This window comes from Anomalospiza imberbis, chromosome 6, assembly GCF_031753505.1.
Source record: "Anomalospiza imberbis isolate Cuckoo-Finch-1a 21T00152 chromosome 6, ASM3175350v1, whole genome shotgun sequence".
In the NCBI taxonomy this organism is placed as follows: domain Eukaryota; kingdom Metazoa; phylum Chordata; class Aves; order Passeriformes; family Viduidae; genus Anomalospiza; species Anomalospiza imberbis.
This window is the reverse complement of record NC_089686.1, coordinates 36,110,048-36,126,313: the sequence shown is the minus strand read 5'-3', so window position 1 is coordinate 36,126,313 and position 16,266 is coordinate 36,110,048. Positions and strand designations below refer to the sequence as shown.

The 16,266-nt window shown below is 40.2% G+C and overlaps 1 protein-coding gene across 3 annotated transcripts in view; it reads left to right on the top strand.

The window, feature by feature from the left end:
* Positions 1-14,390: 14,390 nt before the first annotated feature.
* Positions 14,391-16,266, top strand: part of MIDEAS (mitotic deacetylase associated SANT domain protein) — a 54,055-nt gene continuing 52,179 nt past the window's right edge. The window contains exon 1 of one of the 3 annotated variants that reach the window (XM_068193400.1): positions 14,391-14,492. The gene's annotated coding sequence lies outside the window, so the exon portion shown is untranslated. Of the gene's footprint in view, positions 14,493-14,603; positions 14,907-16,266 lie in introns of those variants that run through there. The other 2 variants (XM_068193395.1, XM_068193396.1) reach the window with 2 other exon arrangements.

The window sequence follows — 16,266 nt, the reverse complement described above, 5'->3', positions numbered from 1 at the left end:
AAACTGTCTATGCAAGCCGGCCATTGTGGATTAGTTGTTACAGAAGAGATATTAACAGCTGCTACCACTTATAATCAAGTCTAAATGAACATTGATGTGATAATTTTAAAGTCAGTCAGAGATGGGGCAGAGATGAAATGGAGGATGTGTTTGAGCTGGAAGATGGTTGCGGTCATAGACAACAAATCACTGCTGCCTACCCAAATAGAGAATGTCGTTCAGGGGAGCCTTACATCACTGACCAGATCCTCAAGGTATCCTCTGACCAACTTCGGGCAAATTTGAGAAAGCAAAAACATTTCTTAACCACATGGTGAAATAAAAATATTCCCATTTGATCGTTTTAGAACAAAGAGGAGGGGAAAAGAGGCTCATGGATAAAAAGTCATTAGCTCCCAAAATCATGTGTAAGCTTGGACAAAGTGTAAAAAGCAAAACAGCTGCCTTGTAAAGAGTGGTTAAAATCATATTGCCATCAATTTCAGTGAAGCCAAAACAAATAGTTAAAACAGAACTCAAAAATCGAAGTCTGGAGGCTTCCTTCTTTTTCCCTCTCCTTTAAGACTAACTGACTGTGTCTGACTCCAAACCACCTGCTTGTTCATGTTTACCTGCTCTTAATATAGAAGCAACAAACTTACATATACTTGCCTACACTGTGAGGCTTAGATGTTTTTAAAGTACAAAGTAATCTAAATTCCAGGATTTGCTGGGCTCATGGGTCACATTTATGAGTGTATGCCATAATAATTCTCCTTTTACAAATTGTCACATTCATGGGTAGCTCATTCCTGGCAGATATGTGCCTTTTCTTTATTATTTTTAATTAATGTCACCATAATAAATAGTCTTTAAATCTCTGTAGATGAATAATGCAGATGTTGCTTATGTAACTGAAGTGCAGGTGTGTTTTGGCTGTAAAAATTCCCTGGAGTGTGCATGAGCTCAGAGTGACAGCAGATTCTTTAGCCTGTGTGTGTAGGGAGCAAAGTGGTCTATGAGATCTCTCAAGAAACATCCTTCATGGAATCTGTGAATAGAAATGCTCAGCACAGTTTAAATCTTTATTTTTGATGTAGTATGTCTCTTATACGATAGGAAAGTAAGATGTCATCTTCTCCTGTGGGGAAGCATTTTTCTAAGGGTACAAAAAGTTAGAGAAACATTTTTAATCTGTTCTTCAGAGAAGTGAGGTATCTTGAGAAAAGGTGTGTTTCTCCTCTTCCATAAAGAGGCCTTGTGGAAGGATTTGGTTGAACCCTGTGTTCTTGGGTAACAAAACCAGTTCGCTTATCCTACAAATTCTAAAGCACCATTTTAGGCTGCAGTAAGAAAAATTATTGCAAAGTAATCTCTGGTAGATTTGATGTTTCTGCTTTTCTAAACTATTAGTTTACTAGACTTCAATGAAGTTTCTTGCCCTTGTTGCTGAGCCAGGAGACCAGACAATGAGAAACCTTCCCCTTTTCACTCAATGCAATGCCAGCCAACAGCATGAAGTGCTATTGAGTGTAACTTGAGCTAATCCACGTACATTTGCATGAAATAGTTTAGAAGTTTGCAGATGATTTGTTCTGGCAGCAAAGTTGTGGATGCGGTAACTTCAGGAGAAGACAGTAACGCCTTAGCTCATTACATCCATTGGCAGTGACTCTGAATCAGCCTAAGTGACACAATATAGGAATAGAAAAATTTTAGCTTGAGACAGCTGCTGAGGTTGAACTGAGCTATTCAGCTGACTTTATGTCAGAGTGACATTCTGTGCTGTGGAGCCAGTTTAAAGGTGATTTGTGACCAGCTCAACTCCCTGTTGGCTGAAGATTTTAGAAAGGGTAGACAGCTGGGGAGAGGAAATTATCATCCAACTCAAGTTGGATGCCATCCACTTCTGAGCTGATTCTGCTTTTGCAATTTTTATTCATGCATGGGGCCTGCAAACTCACACGTGCAGGTCCTCTTTTGTAAAAAGAAACAAACTCCACGATGTATCACTTATGGACTGAGCATTAGCTTGAGGCAGGGATATTTGTGGGAAAGTTTTGCAGGTGACACTAAGATGTCATATGAGACTAATACCTTCTGATGCTAATTGCTGCCTAATCACAAAGTGGGCATCATCTGTACAGGTAAGTATACAGATAAGTAACAATTGCTACTTTTAATAGTAACTTGGTTTTCTGATGTTTCATGCTTAGAAATGTCTCAACCCATCTTTCTTTGTCATCATTTCAGAACCTTCATCTGGGTTCTGACAGGCCAAAGGGCATAGGTAGGATTTGGATTTGCTCTGTCATTAACAATTTTTGTGATGGTAAGGGAGTTTTTCCCTCAAACATACTTTGCTAGTCAAAACTACTGATTTTGATATAGGTTTACACAGAAGACTACCTGTAGGACACAACTTGAAGAATCACTTTCATTTTAAGGTAAAAAAAAATACTTCTTTTGTAAATAAAGAAAAATACCATGTGACAATAACACACCTTGAGATGCGATTTCTCTAAAGAAAATACAGGCTCAAAAGTATTTCTTATGAATGTTGGGCCTGATCTTTAACCATTTGGTATTTTAGAAAACCTTCTAATACCATAAAAAGTGAGTACAGTAGGTTATCAGTTTAATCTGATAATGATTATTACTATTTGAGCATCATAAACTTTTATTCATTATTTGGTTCCTTATCTGTCTGTGCCTTTTCTTCACCCTTAATGAAAGAAACAAAATACTGAAGTGCTTGCTGTAAAGAATGATCCTCTTGTTGGCTTTATTTTGATAGTGACAGTTTCTTAAATCTACTTTGGTGTAACTACTTATTTATTTTTTATAAATGACCCAAGCATTATGTAGATGAAAATGATCTTGTTGCTGTGCAGTATCATGTCAGAATCACATCTTTCATATTTTACTGCAGCACACTTGGGGAAATTAAGAGCTTCTATTTTAGAACCATACTGCTAGATAAGCATCCTACATCTGTGTAGGAGGTTTCTTTCTTTATTGCCTTGTGTGCCATTTCCATTTAATTATATCTCCCAGTTACACATTAAAAAAAAAGGTTCTACAAATACTCTTTCTGAAATCTGCAACCAGTGAATATTAATATAAGTATGTTTTTTCTGTCATACTCTAAGATGTCTGTTTCACAACAAAAAGACCTTGAATTTTCCCAATGTAGTATATAAAACATCACCACTGAAAAATTAAGGTTAAAATGTATATGCTTTGTAGTGCAAAAATTGTACTTCAAAACAGGAAAGATCAAAGGGTTTTAAAATGAAGAATACTGATAACCTTGAAAGTATTTCTTCTTACTGCTGGCTTTTCCAGTTTGTTTAAAATATACTTCCAAATTTGGAAAAAAGTTATTAAATGCAAGCTAAATCATTCTGAAAAATGTGGCGAAGGAAGAAATGTGATCACAAAAGCTCAAATGACTCATTGAGAACACAAAATGATCCTTGTACAATCAAACTCAAACTGTGCTGTTTCTTTAGTTTCAAATTGCTGACAGCAAATGGTCAAGACTAGTGTTTCTGTCTGAATCAAGGACAGAAAACATATGAACACCATTAGTCGAAAATGCAACTGATTGCTGCATCAGACCAAGAGGCAGCAATGGGTGGCAGTCTGGGCTGCATAGTGGAATCCTAATATTAACAGATCACTTCATAGTATTTGTATTCTTTTTCATAACTGAAATTCAAATTTATTGGAAAACTGCTCTCTGTTTTTAATTAATGCACCCTAATGCTAGAAGAACTAGTGCTAAGGCTTATAGAAGCACAAAAATAAATGGGTCTTCTAGATTCAGAAAAAATTGATCATATGAGGGATGTGTATAGAGCTGTGGGAAGTCATACATAGTATATGTAGTGTAGCTTCCTGGTGAGACTCCTTGGTATGCTAATCCTTGATCAAATAGAATTGAAAAATCCATGCTGTGGGTTTCAACGTAACTGTGGAAAACCACATTTGGGATCTAGATAAAGATGAAAGCTGATGAAAGGAGAATAAATGTAGGTGTAACAAGGGGGAAATGAATGAGGAGGAAGGAACGCTTCTGAAGGAACTTCTCTTGCACTAGCATCATGTTTCTGCAGTGCTATTTGTGAAAAGCAAGTAGTGGTTTGTCAAAGAGGACTATGTAGATTTGCAGTCTCAAGATAACCAAAGGCATGTTTTTGGAGCTTTGTGTAGGGCTTTTTTCAGAGCTTCTAGATATTAGTAGAAAGCTTCTCATCCATTCAGTATGTGAACATTCTGGAAATTTACAGCACTTGGTTGTTATCAATCAATTATTAATGACTATGATACCAGTAAATCAGCTGTTGTATTCTGCTGGCCTGGGAATGAGCATTTTTAGTGACATTCAGCTGTTTCCTCTCAGGAAGAGAAGAGGGATCAGTAAGCACAACTGGCCTGGACAGAATTAATGGTGCCAGCTACTGTATTCTAGGAGACTGTACTTGCCCTTATTATCATGGATGATAAAGTATTTTATTGAACATGTGAAACTTAGACAACAACTCTTCTCACTCTGCTAAACAGCTGCAGAACAACTGTGAGGGTTGTCTTTTAGAGAGTGATCAACAACTGGTAACTGGGAGGGCTTAGGCAGTTTGGCAAAACTGGCTTGGGATTATAGCTGCACTCTGTCTTACCCAGAATAGCTGGTAGGCAGTAAAGAGGCTTTCTGCCATTCCTGAATGACAGTCTCTCAAGGCATCTACTGAGGAAATGAGAGCTTGTTTAGATGCCTTTCTTTCTGTTTTTGTGCAGCTTTCTGTGGTGTGTCATCCAAGATGGTACTAACAGTACAACCTCTAGATCACTTAATGCATACTGGTTTTGCAAGCACTGCAAGTCACATTAATTTTAAATATAATCATGAATGTAAATTGACAGGAATAAATAGGCTATATCTTAGTTCTGACAAAAATGTTGAGTATTTTAATTATAGCAATGCATGACTAGTTGGAGGTACCAGGTCTACAAATCAAGGAGCTTGTGATAGGTGAACTTGTCCAAGTGAACTTGTGAAATTATTTCTACAAATAGACTTTTCTCACTGTTTCAAGCACTACAATTTGGAGGCTAAAATGACCTGACAGGATTTTGTTTAGATGTCAGAGAAATGAAGTCTGGATGCTGTTCTCTGGAACAGCCTGGGAGAATTGTAGCTGAGGGTCTGCTGGCGATATTTGAATGACAGCTGATGAATCTAAGACTGAAGTGCATGCAGTAGGAGAGAGATGTAATTTTTAATAACAATAATCTCCAAAAGTATGTTCCTGTTTAATTCCATTACCTAATTTTTTATGTCCATATCGATTTCTGTGTGTGCTTCCTGCACAGCAAAGCTCCACTCTGCAATTAGAAAAATATCTTTCATTATGAATTGTGACAGTGTTTTGTTGTTATGAAGTTCTCTTTGTTGTCTCCAGTGTTGCTTTGAACTTCTGATGTCTTCTGCTCCTCATCCAATATACATATTTCAAGAGCTTCCACTAATCTTTCACCAAAAGGAAAAATACCCCAAACATCCAACTGTTGTAGTTGCCTGAAATGAAGAGCAGTAACATTTGTTTTCTTAGTGGTACAGATGCTAAGAATGATGATCCTATAACTTGGTAATTTTTCTTACTATTTATAGTTTCAAGGAAAGAGGAGGTTTGGGGGTTGTCTGTGTGGTTGGTGTTTTGTGTGGTTTTTTTTGGAAAGAGTTGTTTTGGTTTTTTTCTTAGTTGGGCAGTTTTTTTCCTCCTGCAGTTTTTGGATGCAAATTTGCTGAACCACTTCCCATTCTTGAGAAACTCTAGACGTTTTCTCCATCTTTTCTGTGATGCACATTGATACATGAAGCCCAACGTCATGATTCTATGGTGATTGTTAGTGCACAGTGGATTTGCTATTCCCTGCCTTGAGCACGGTGGATTACTGCTGTTTCTTGTTAGTAGCATAACAAAGACAACATATTCAGAACACTTCTTGTGGGGCAGAGATTCTGCAGAGAAAAAGACAGTGATTGTTTTTTTTATTGCTTGAGACAGTAGTGATATTGGAGGATGCCTCTCATACATATGAGGAAAGAGTAAAGAAATAAACAAGTACCTATAAACAGACACTATGGTAAATCCAGCGGAGACAGAATACTTGAGCTTGGTATTTGAACACTTTCTCCATGGTTGCCTTCATGGATCATATGTATTCCTGGCTCTTCTGCTGTACATCTTGGTTACATTAGCCTCCTCCAGATAATATCCTTTGCTTTCTCATTCCACTGTGGCTTCAAGGAGCTGGAGAAATCTCTGCAGGAGAGGGATTGGGGGGAGATGAGGGAGGAGCATGCATTTGCAAGGGAGGAAAGATCCTCCTTATTGTGTAGGAGGGGAGGGTTTTGAGAGTACTTGCAAAATATCTGAGATGCATTGATAAAAAACTTCATTGCTTCCTGTTAGGATTGCTGCATTTCCTTCAGGCTGGCAGTCCTGTGGCAGCCATAAAGATACATATTCCTGTTGGCTAACAGAAAACATAAATAATGCTCAAATACTCAGTGGACCATATGCATAATATAATCACATCTGTATTTGGGTGACATTCCTGCCTTGGAACACCACATTCTAGGTAGGGCTGTTGCCATGAAATTGTGGTTTATGCCCTATGTAGAAATGGAAAAAAATTGTTGTAGATTGTACTAAGAGTACAAGCCTTTTAAGGTTTCCATTGACACAAAAAAAACCCCTGTAGATTTTGTATTAAAAAGGATAAGGGGAGGGAAAATGAACAAACTCCATAATGAGATTTGTACTAGCAAACATAAAGAGAGTAACTGAATTAATTTTCCTTGTAATGGAATATGCAATGTACTTTATGCAAAAAATAAAGAATATTCAGAGATCACAGAGATAAACAGACCAGCTGGTTGGGATAGGTCACAACTTGGTATTGGAAGGAATCATGGAGGACTGCCAAAATAGTACTGGATTCCAGGTATGAAAATCAGAATAATGCAACTTGCTTGTGAATCTGTGAAGAATAAAAACTGCACAGCAATTCACCAAAAACACTACAGTGTAATGGTGATGACAGGAGAAGCTGCAGCCTGGCTTGCACCAATGCCAAGTGCCAGCACAGGCAAGCACAGAGTGACAGAAAAGAAGGATTAAGGAGTAGAGGGACAGATAAGGTCGTCAAGGTGCGTAATTATGTGCTTGCAGATTATCCTCTGTATTTGGTACCTGCCTATCACATATGTCTTATTGATACGTGTTGGTGTCTCCCACTGTGGTTTACGTTCCCTTGCTGTTCTGTAATTTATTTATGTGATGGAATAGGGATGAATCCTCATGAGAGAGTACCATGGGCTACCATGGAACATGGGGTTAGCAAATGCTCGCTTTCTGATTCCCCTGATGCCCCTAGATTTATGCAGCATATGTTTCAATTTAATTGCAATGGTTTTAAGTCCTTGTCACTAAAACCTGTTTGGCTGAAAGTTCCTTGAATGACTGTAAGTGTCAAATGATTTGAAATGGGCTTTGAGATTGGTGCTTGTAATACATGAGCTACTGAAGTCCAGAAAAATTTCCTAGTTGATGTTCTCTATAAGAGATGACTTTAAAGATGTTCTTCTATATATGCACATACATACATAGATATATATCTTGCATAAGACATAAAAATAATACATAACACAAATATTACAGAATCCTGCAAATACACAATGCACCATTGGTCGTTTCCAGTTACCTGAGTCAGTGGGGCAGATCTTATTGTTATATTATTAAATAGCCTATTGATCAAATTAAATACCTTCTGCATGGTTCAATAAGAAATTGGTCTACTCAGAGTATTAAAGAAACAACCTAGATTATTCTCTGTAATACTAATTCCTAGTAAATAACATCAATGTTATACAAAGAGAGAAAAAAAATCACAGCATATTGTTTCAAATTCCAGTCTTTATTTCTGTTATTACACTAAATTCAACGAAGCTCTGAATATTACTTTGCACTACATGTTGTCAGTATGCCTTTTCTTGCTCATTTGTTGTTAGGACTCTGAGTGCCTTTAGGGGGTTTCTCTTTCTAGGCTTGAAGCCAGCTTAAATAAAGCACAGCTGATTATCTTGGGGAAGGAGAGACGGAAGAAGCTTCAGTGGAAGTTACCTACAAAAATAAAGCTCATGGGGGGCTTCTGCCACATTTTCTTGGTAGCTTCTTTCAGCTGAGGCTCTTGCATGTGGCTGTGCTTGAGCTACATTACAGCTGCACTGCAGTCATTCCTGTCCCCAGCACTTGATCTTGGCCCTAAACGATGAACTTTTCTACCCCCTTAACTTCAGCCCAACTTCATCCCATGAAGTGATTATAGCATTAAAAATATGTATTAGGGTTAAAAAATTACATATGCCTACCAGTTCTTGATATTTCTTGTCTACCATGTTTTTCAGGAGTATTTCCACTGAAGTATTCTTGATCTTGTTGAGAGCTACTAGACCATGGACTTTTCCCAAGGCAGTAGCATTATTATTTATGTTGTCTAAATTATGATGATAAATAGTTAAATAGAGCTACAGAATTTATGGTGCTTTGCATTTTCAGAGTTCTAATATACATATTTTCATCAGTTCATTTTCTAATTTTCCTCTCACACAGTATGTAAGAAAATATAATCAATAAATATTTAAGAAAAAAATCAGAAGCACTTTACAGGCAGCTCTTTTTTTTTTTAAGAAACCTTTTTTTGTTGCCATTGGTTTTTTTTAATATCATTCTCAAGGTAATTTGAACCTAATTTTCAGAAAGACTCGTGTCACTATCCAGTCAATTGAGCAGCAAGAAGAATTTGGTATCCTACTATTGTATGTGTAGATTGGTGACACTTTGGTGATGGGGCATGTTGGAGTTTAGTACAAGCTGCATACGGAGCTCCTCAAATGCAGGGTAAGTATAGTGTGACAGAAGGGTTTACATGTGGACTTGAGCATTGGGAGCTAACCAAAGCTCAGCTATTCAACATCCACGTGGCCTTCAGCTCACCACTTAGCTTGTTCAAATACTGTATTTTTCTCTATTTTATTGAACAATGTTACCACAGACTGTTGTTTGTAAAACAAACAAACAAATAATGTGGCATTCTGGGAAAAGTGATAGTAAATGCAGAAAGACTACAAAGTCTTTTTAAAGCTATACAAGCTAGCAAAATTAGGAAGAAAGAGTCACCAGTCCTGGTTTTCAGCATGCCACATAATTTGTTACTTCATAGATTCCCGCACTGTCTTTCCCACCACAGAATCTGAGCTTCTTTCAGTAGTGTTTAAGCAATGTGAATAACTTTGTTTCACATGTGGTTTCTTCTCTAAACCACAGTTCCCTCCCTTTCCCTCATGTGACAAGGTTTCCTCCTGGTTCTCAGCGAGCCAGGTCATGACACAGTGTGTATGTACATATGTGTTTACACATGCATGCTCTATAAATACATGTATTTTCTCCTCAGGTTAATCAAAGAAACTGAATCAATCTTGCTCAAATCTCTAGCTTGAGTGAAGTGTTTTAATTTTAAACTCAGATAAGAAGAGTAAAATATAGGTACAAAGGTTTTTTTTTTTTGAAAACTCTTTTAAATAGGCCAGACCCCCTCTTTCCAAACATTCTACCTGTCTGCATCAAGTTTCCCAAGAGAAGTTGTGCCCAAGCATAATATTTCAAACTTAGTAACTTGAGTGATTAATTCTGACAAAGATGGGAGACAGACATTGGTATTGGAGAAACTAAAATTTCTCTGTAGTATAAAGTAATTGGTCTTGTATAAAAACCATTTTTATGAACGTTTTCTCCTGTAATAGTGCTGGGAAATGGTGACTATGAAGGAATGGGTTATTTTGTAAATAGGTTGATGGTCCTCTAAATTCCCAACCTGAAAACTAAAGCCCAGCTGTTGCATGCCGGGTTGGTTCAGTTAGGGTTTTTAATAAATGTTAGCTAGGTCGGTTCTATGTACCCCTATTTTCCCCTCACAATGGTTCGCTCCAAGCTGTCTGCTACAGGAGCTTTCACCTGTCAATCTTGTAACCACTCTCTTCTTCCCCACGGAAAGTTCTGTGTCAATCACCCCACCTCTGTAACCCCATTTGTCCCAGAACCCTGTACCCACCCCTGTTATGTTCCCATAGGATGCCGTGTCCCATGTCACTCCGCTGTCGTCTGTCCCCATTGGGCCGGGGGGCTTCTGCCCCTGTCTGCCCACCCCTCATTTAGCCCCATGCTCCCTGTGTCCCAGCCGCCATTTTGCCCATGCGGACTTGGGAACAGCTGCTTTGTCCATCACAGCAGCCATGCAGGAAATAAACAGTTCTCAGCCATGCGGGCGGAGTGCGCCTTCTCTCTAACCCTTTATCTTGCCTCAGTGTGCGGCTACGGGCACAGCAGACCCACACGGAGGCTCAGCCCTAGAGCTCCGCACACACGTTGTGGCCCCAGTCTCACTGAAAAGCAGCGTGCTAGCCGGGCACCACCAGCTGCCTGGGACCAGGGCAGAGAAAAACCCAACGCCTCACCCAACAAATCTGAAACAGACACAATCACTCATATTTCCTATAAGACATTTTCAAACCATTTAACTGCCATTTAATTAAGTCTCCTCTTATGTGAATTAAATGGATTTGTTTCTTGAATTATATTATCAGTCAAGTTGGAGGAGATTCTGGGACATCACTAGTTCAGTCTCCTGTTCAAAGCAGGGTCAACACTGAAATCAGATGGTGTTGCTCATTGTTTTACTATCCTCACTAGCTGGTTGAAATGACCTCTGTTTCCATCAGCCTCTCCTTGCTCAGGACATCTGTTGCAGCCTCTGACCATCTCGACTTTCTACTGGCTCCAGTTAATTAACATCTTTTCTATATTGGGATGCCCAAAACTGCACACAGTATTCTAGACACAGGCTACCAAATGATGAGTAAAGAGAAATAGTAATTTCCCTTGACCCTAGCTCAGCTTTTCTTTATACATGCCAGGATGGTGTGAACCCTCACTGCTGCCTGGTATTTCTCCCACTGTCCACCAGGACCCCCAGATCTTATTCAGTGGCACTGGGTGTCCTGCCAGTCCCAGCCTGTGGACTGGCAAGTCAGTCTGGGCAAAGTGCAGGGCTTTGCATTAGTCTGTGTTGAACTTCAGGTGGTTCCTGTCAGTCCATTATCTGGCTTGTCTAGAAGCAGCCCTGCCTCTGAGCATTGAATATATTTATGGGATAAACACTGGTTTATGGTGACATTAATATTTTTAAATAAAAATCACATCCTATTGAAATTTTAGAGGAAATTTCAATGTGATTATGAGGTGGAAGCTTTAGGCTTATTAGAATCTGAAACTCCTATTACAAAGCTTGTAAATGCTTTTTTATTAGCTATAGTGGTTAAGATCTTCATTTTATACCTAATTTCAGGGAGAACTAATGGCTCCATAATGTCTCCCATCATACTGGAGCACAAGTTCATCTCCTGAGAATTACAAAGAGGACGGGACCTTGGCCCTACTCTGACACGGTGAAAAGAGTGCCACCTACTGAGCCTGTGGCTTGGTTTTGAAAACTTAAGTATGCAAAGCATAGTCTTTAATCCAAATTCTGACTCAGTGCAATCCAGTGTATTAATGATATGAGTCGATGTTGTTACACTACAAGAGGTGTCTGTACAAGCCAAAGAAAATGAAGATTTTATATGCTGATAGCTAGGAGATCTTCCAATCTCCTTCAGTGTAGTAACAAAATAATGACATAACAGCGAATGCATGTGTATTAAGTTTTGTCACGGTAAAGCTGATAGAAGTGCAGCCATCATGTAGTCTCAGCATATGCTGAGAAAAGGAGAAAGAAAAGCTTTTAAAAAGCATAGCAAAAGCTGTTACTGAAAAGAAGAAAATTATGATGGGTGGTTCTGGAGAAGATGTAAGGACTATGTAATGTGAGGAATGGAGAAACAATTGGAGAGTGTATAACTGTAAAATCATTACAAAACACTTCATAAAACCTTTATTGCTCTGTAAGGTAAACACTAACATACAGCTCTATAAACATCGTGGTGTCTTTGAAGTGTTTCTTCTATTTTAGATCCATAAACTAGTTGGTGTACCTACCTGCTTGCTTGTTTTTGTTCTCATCCCATTTGGTATGTTTAGGAAATAATACAGTTATCCTTTCCTATAGATTTTGCATCTTACAGTGTGTTTCAGCTTTGTCCTTGTGGTTACTATGTTGTCTTTAGCTCAGCATTCCTATCTACCTGATACATTTTTTAGGAGGGAAATATCAAACCCAACAAGTTAAAATATCTCCTAGAGCAGGGTAGAAAGCACACTCCCTGCTCTCTGCAATGTTAGCTTCTGTAGCTGGATGATGACGTTTCTGCCATTGTCTACTGCTTTTATGTGATTAAGTATTGTGAAACACAAATGCTGCTCATCATTTTACTCCCAGCCTCCAAAAAGGTGAAGTACAACATGCATTTGTTCTGTCTGGAACAAAGAGATACACTTTGCTGTTAGAATATGATTTAAAATCACAGAAGACTGGTGGGGTTCAGGTTTATTTTTGGTTGGGTTTGTTCTTCCCCCAGTGAAAGCTGACATAAGTAATCTCAATCTCAATATCTGATGTGCTTCATGGGAGGCACTGGTTGCCTAACATAACAGAGAGGAAATAACTCCAGTTTATTGAATCTCTCTTTTCAATCTTTATTAGGGCAAATTAAATGATTGAGTTGTATGCCTTTGACTACAGCTTGTTATTATATGTTCAATAATTTATGTTTGATTTACATATTAGCTAATTTGTGAACATCTGAGAATATTCTTTCTGTATTGATTTAAATAGCTATTGACTTATTGTTCCTGTCTATCATGAGTTTGGAAGAGCAAATGTATTAATGGTGCTATAGCAGAGTTTCCCTTGAAGGTCCTATTGAGACACTGTTGCATCAAATGATACCTCTGGTTGTGAAAGAAAAAAAAAACCTCTACCAGTAGTACCTGTGGCTACTATTTTGCTCTTCACCACCATGTGTTTCACTGTTATCCTCTGCACCATGACAGGAAAAGATTGGGTGTGGTAATTAGACTGCTGACCTGGGACTCATTAGAGTAACCTGGTTATGCATCTGTAGTCATAGGCAAGTCACTTCTCTGGGCTCCTGTTTCTACACATCTTGAGCTTCCCTGGTAAAAAGTTCTGCAAGAAACTATTGTGAAAGAAATACGAACTACAGTGAGCAGTGCAAAAATTACTTCTATATTTCACTCTATAAGGCAATACATGCTGGAAGGGAAACAACCCTGCTGGTCTGGGAAAAAAACCCAAAATCCAGCAATGCTGCTGTGTGCACTGAATGATCTGAGCCTGGATGAAGGTAAACACGTGGCAACATGCACATTGGAGAAAAACATTTAGCATTTTCATGTTGCTCGACATTTCACTGAATGTGAGTCTAATCTGTGAATGCTGTCTAAAGGTTATTTTATAATCTACAAGTTTCATTGATTGTTAACAAACTCGAGTAGCAGAGCAGTCTACAGAGGGAGCAATGACAAAGCAGCTTCTTTATTTCCTGCCTTAGTAGGGTAGAGTAGCGTGCCTACATTTGTCAGCATACTGTGTTTTTTATTATTGGACCAAGGCAGCAGAGGAAGCCATATTCCAGAAGAGGAGCTGGACATTTTTAGAAACCTCAGAAGTATGAGTTATTGTGAAAGTAAATTTCAGGTGTTGGTAAAACAGCCAACAATATAGACACGACCTGAGGATTTGCATTAGACTAACATCCTTTCTCCCTTCCCTTTTTTCCCCCCACTTTTTCTTCTGAAAAAGTGAGAAAAGGGACCGAAAGGGGGAAACAGAAAAACATGTTTTCCTTTGGTACGGGTTTCCTTAAAAATCAAAAGCTCTGTGTTTGTTTTTCTTCAGAGAGAAAGGACACGAAGCTTTATCTTGCTGAAGAGCCTGGCTCTGAACTCGGGGCATCAAAGCGGCGCTTTCCGTCGGGTATTGGACACGGCAGTATTTTGCAGGGCTTGGCTTTCAAATCATTGCTGCAAACTCTCTGCCCGCCCCTCACTCGTTGAGGATTTCCTCTCCTTCGTTGCCAACAGCAGCGACAGCCAAGCGCAGAAGGTCAAGCCGCGATCTGTGGACAAGGGCAGGGGGCGCAGGCCCGTGCAGGGATGAGGCGCTGAGGGCCGGCGGGAAGCTGCGCCGCGGAGGGAGGAGGAGGAGGAAGGCGGGAGGAGGAGGAGTTGAGGAGCCCGGGCCCGGGAGCCTCCCCGCTTACTGCACTAGGAAGTGACGCTTTCGCCGAGTCCCGGAGAGAAAGAAACAAAGTTTGTTGGTTTTTTTTGTTTTTTTTTTTTTTTTCCTCCTCCTTCTTCCCTCCCGCCCTACGCTGCAAACAGTCGCTCCACGTTCTCTCGCGGCGCCCGCCGTGCCTGGCTGCGCAGGTGAGCCAGCACGTTCTCTTTCCTCCTTCTCCTGTTTTCCGCGCGGTTATTTTTTTTTTTTTTTTTTTTAATTTGCACGATTTGCTTCCGTTTTCCTGCCATTTTGGAGAGGGGGTGTCTTTCCTGGGGCTTTTCTTTTGTGGGTGGTGGTGCGTGCTTTGTTTGTGGGTGCTGGGTGCAGGATGAGGAGCAGAAGTACCTGTGGAGGTGACAAGGGCGGCTGGCTCCGCGCCCGGGCCGCGCAGCCCCACGGGGCCGGGGCAGCGGCACTCCCGGCCCGCCTGCTGCGGGGGACCAGGCTCGGCTGCTGAGCCATCGCCTCCTGCCGTACCCTGAGTTGTTAGGAGCGCTCCAGAGGGGTTTCTTTTCGGCTGCCAGGCTGCTGCACCGTTTTCGGGGTGTGTCTGTGTCCGGGTGAGCTGCCTGCGGATGGAATTTTGGGGGGTTGGTTTGGGGCGAGGGGAGGTTCTCTTTGCTCGCGGCGTGGCGGAGCCGGGGCAGCCAGGCGTGTGCGGGGCCCCGGGTGCTGCGCGGGAGCCGCCGAGTCCCGGCAGCCGCCGAGCGCACATCGTGGCGAGGATCGGATCGCTCTGCTGGGATTTACGCAGTGGAGGGGGGTGGGGAGGAATTTGTTAGATAATTTTTGAAAAATCCCGTGCTCTCAAGTGTACAGATCTTTTCTGGAAGCAACTGCAAAAGACCGATTCGTTGCAGTTTAGCAGTAAAAGCTGACAATACACCTACGCGCGTATGTGAGAGTCTTATATAATACTTACGGGTGTTTTTTTTTAACAGGCGTAAGCAGGATTTATTTTTGGTTTGTAAAGTCTTGTGTGGTTGCAGCTTGCAGAATTAGCGAAATATTCTATTTGCTCAACAGAGATTTACTTTACATTCTTTTAGAAACATCTAATTTATTAGTAATAACTTGATTTCATTCCGACTACGTGTTTTGAGCTTAGTGCAAAGGCCATGTATACTGGAGCAAGCAGTTCAGGGAGGGGAAGAGAGAAAAAGAAATGTCCTAATGCAGAGACTATTAGGTTGTTTAGAGGGCGAGACTGCAGTTCCAAGCAGCAACAGCAGCAGCTTTATGACTGTATGTAATTACAGAGTGATTGCATAGGACAGCATTGTTGAAACGAATACGTATACACAGGCTATTGTGCAAGATTTCTGTACCGAACAAAACCTAGTTTTGCATTGCAAATGCTAAAAAGAGAATGTGTTCTGCAGTGAACTGCCACGTTCCTCTTAACTGACTTCTTCATAGACTTGGAAGAGGAAGATAGGAGTAGTGGAGTGCGGCTGATCGTAGAAATCACAGATCTGAAATACTCAGCAGTAACGCCACTAGTAGTTTCTGAAATCACAGCAGACAGAAATTGAAAGCTCATTGAATCTGCGGGTTCATGTTTCTAAAGTGATTATATACAAGGTGAAATCTAAGCAGGTTTGCTACGGTCCTGCACATTTAGTGTAATGCTTGCTCTGGTCTAATTTTTTGTGTGCTTATGTGCAAAAAAAGCCTATGTTAAAATAAGCAACTGCAGCTTAGCTAGCTAGCTTGGAAATGGAGAGAAGAGCATTGGGCAGAGTTTCTATGTCAGACCACAAAACTTAGAGCCTGAAAGAACTACCAGACCAGAGATTTGCTCAGAGCATGCTTTTTCAACTTTGATTCAAAACTTGCTTCTGGTTCAGCGATCTTGTAGGCAGTGTTGGCTGGAGGATAGTATGAGACACTGAGAAAGTGTGCCACTGACACTGTATT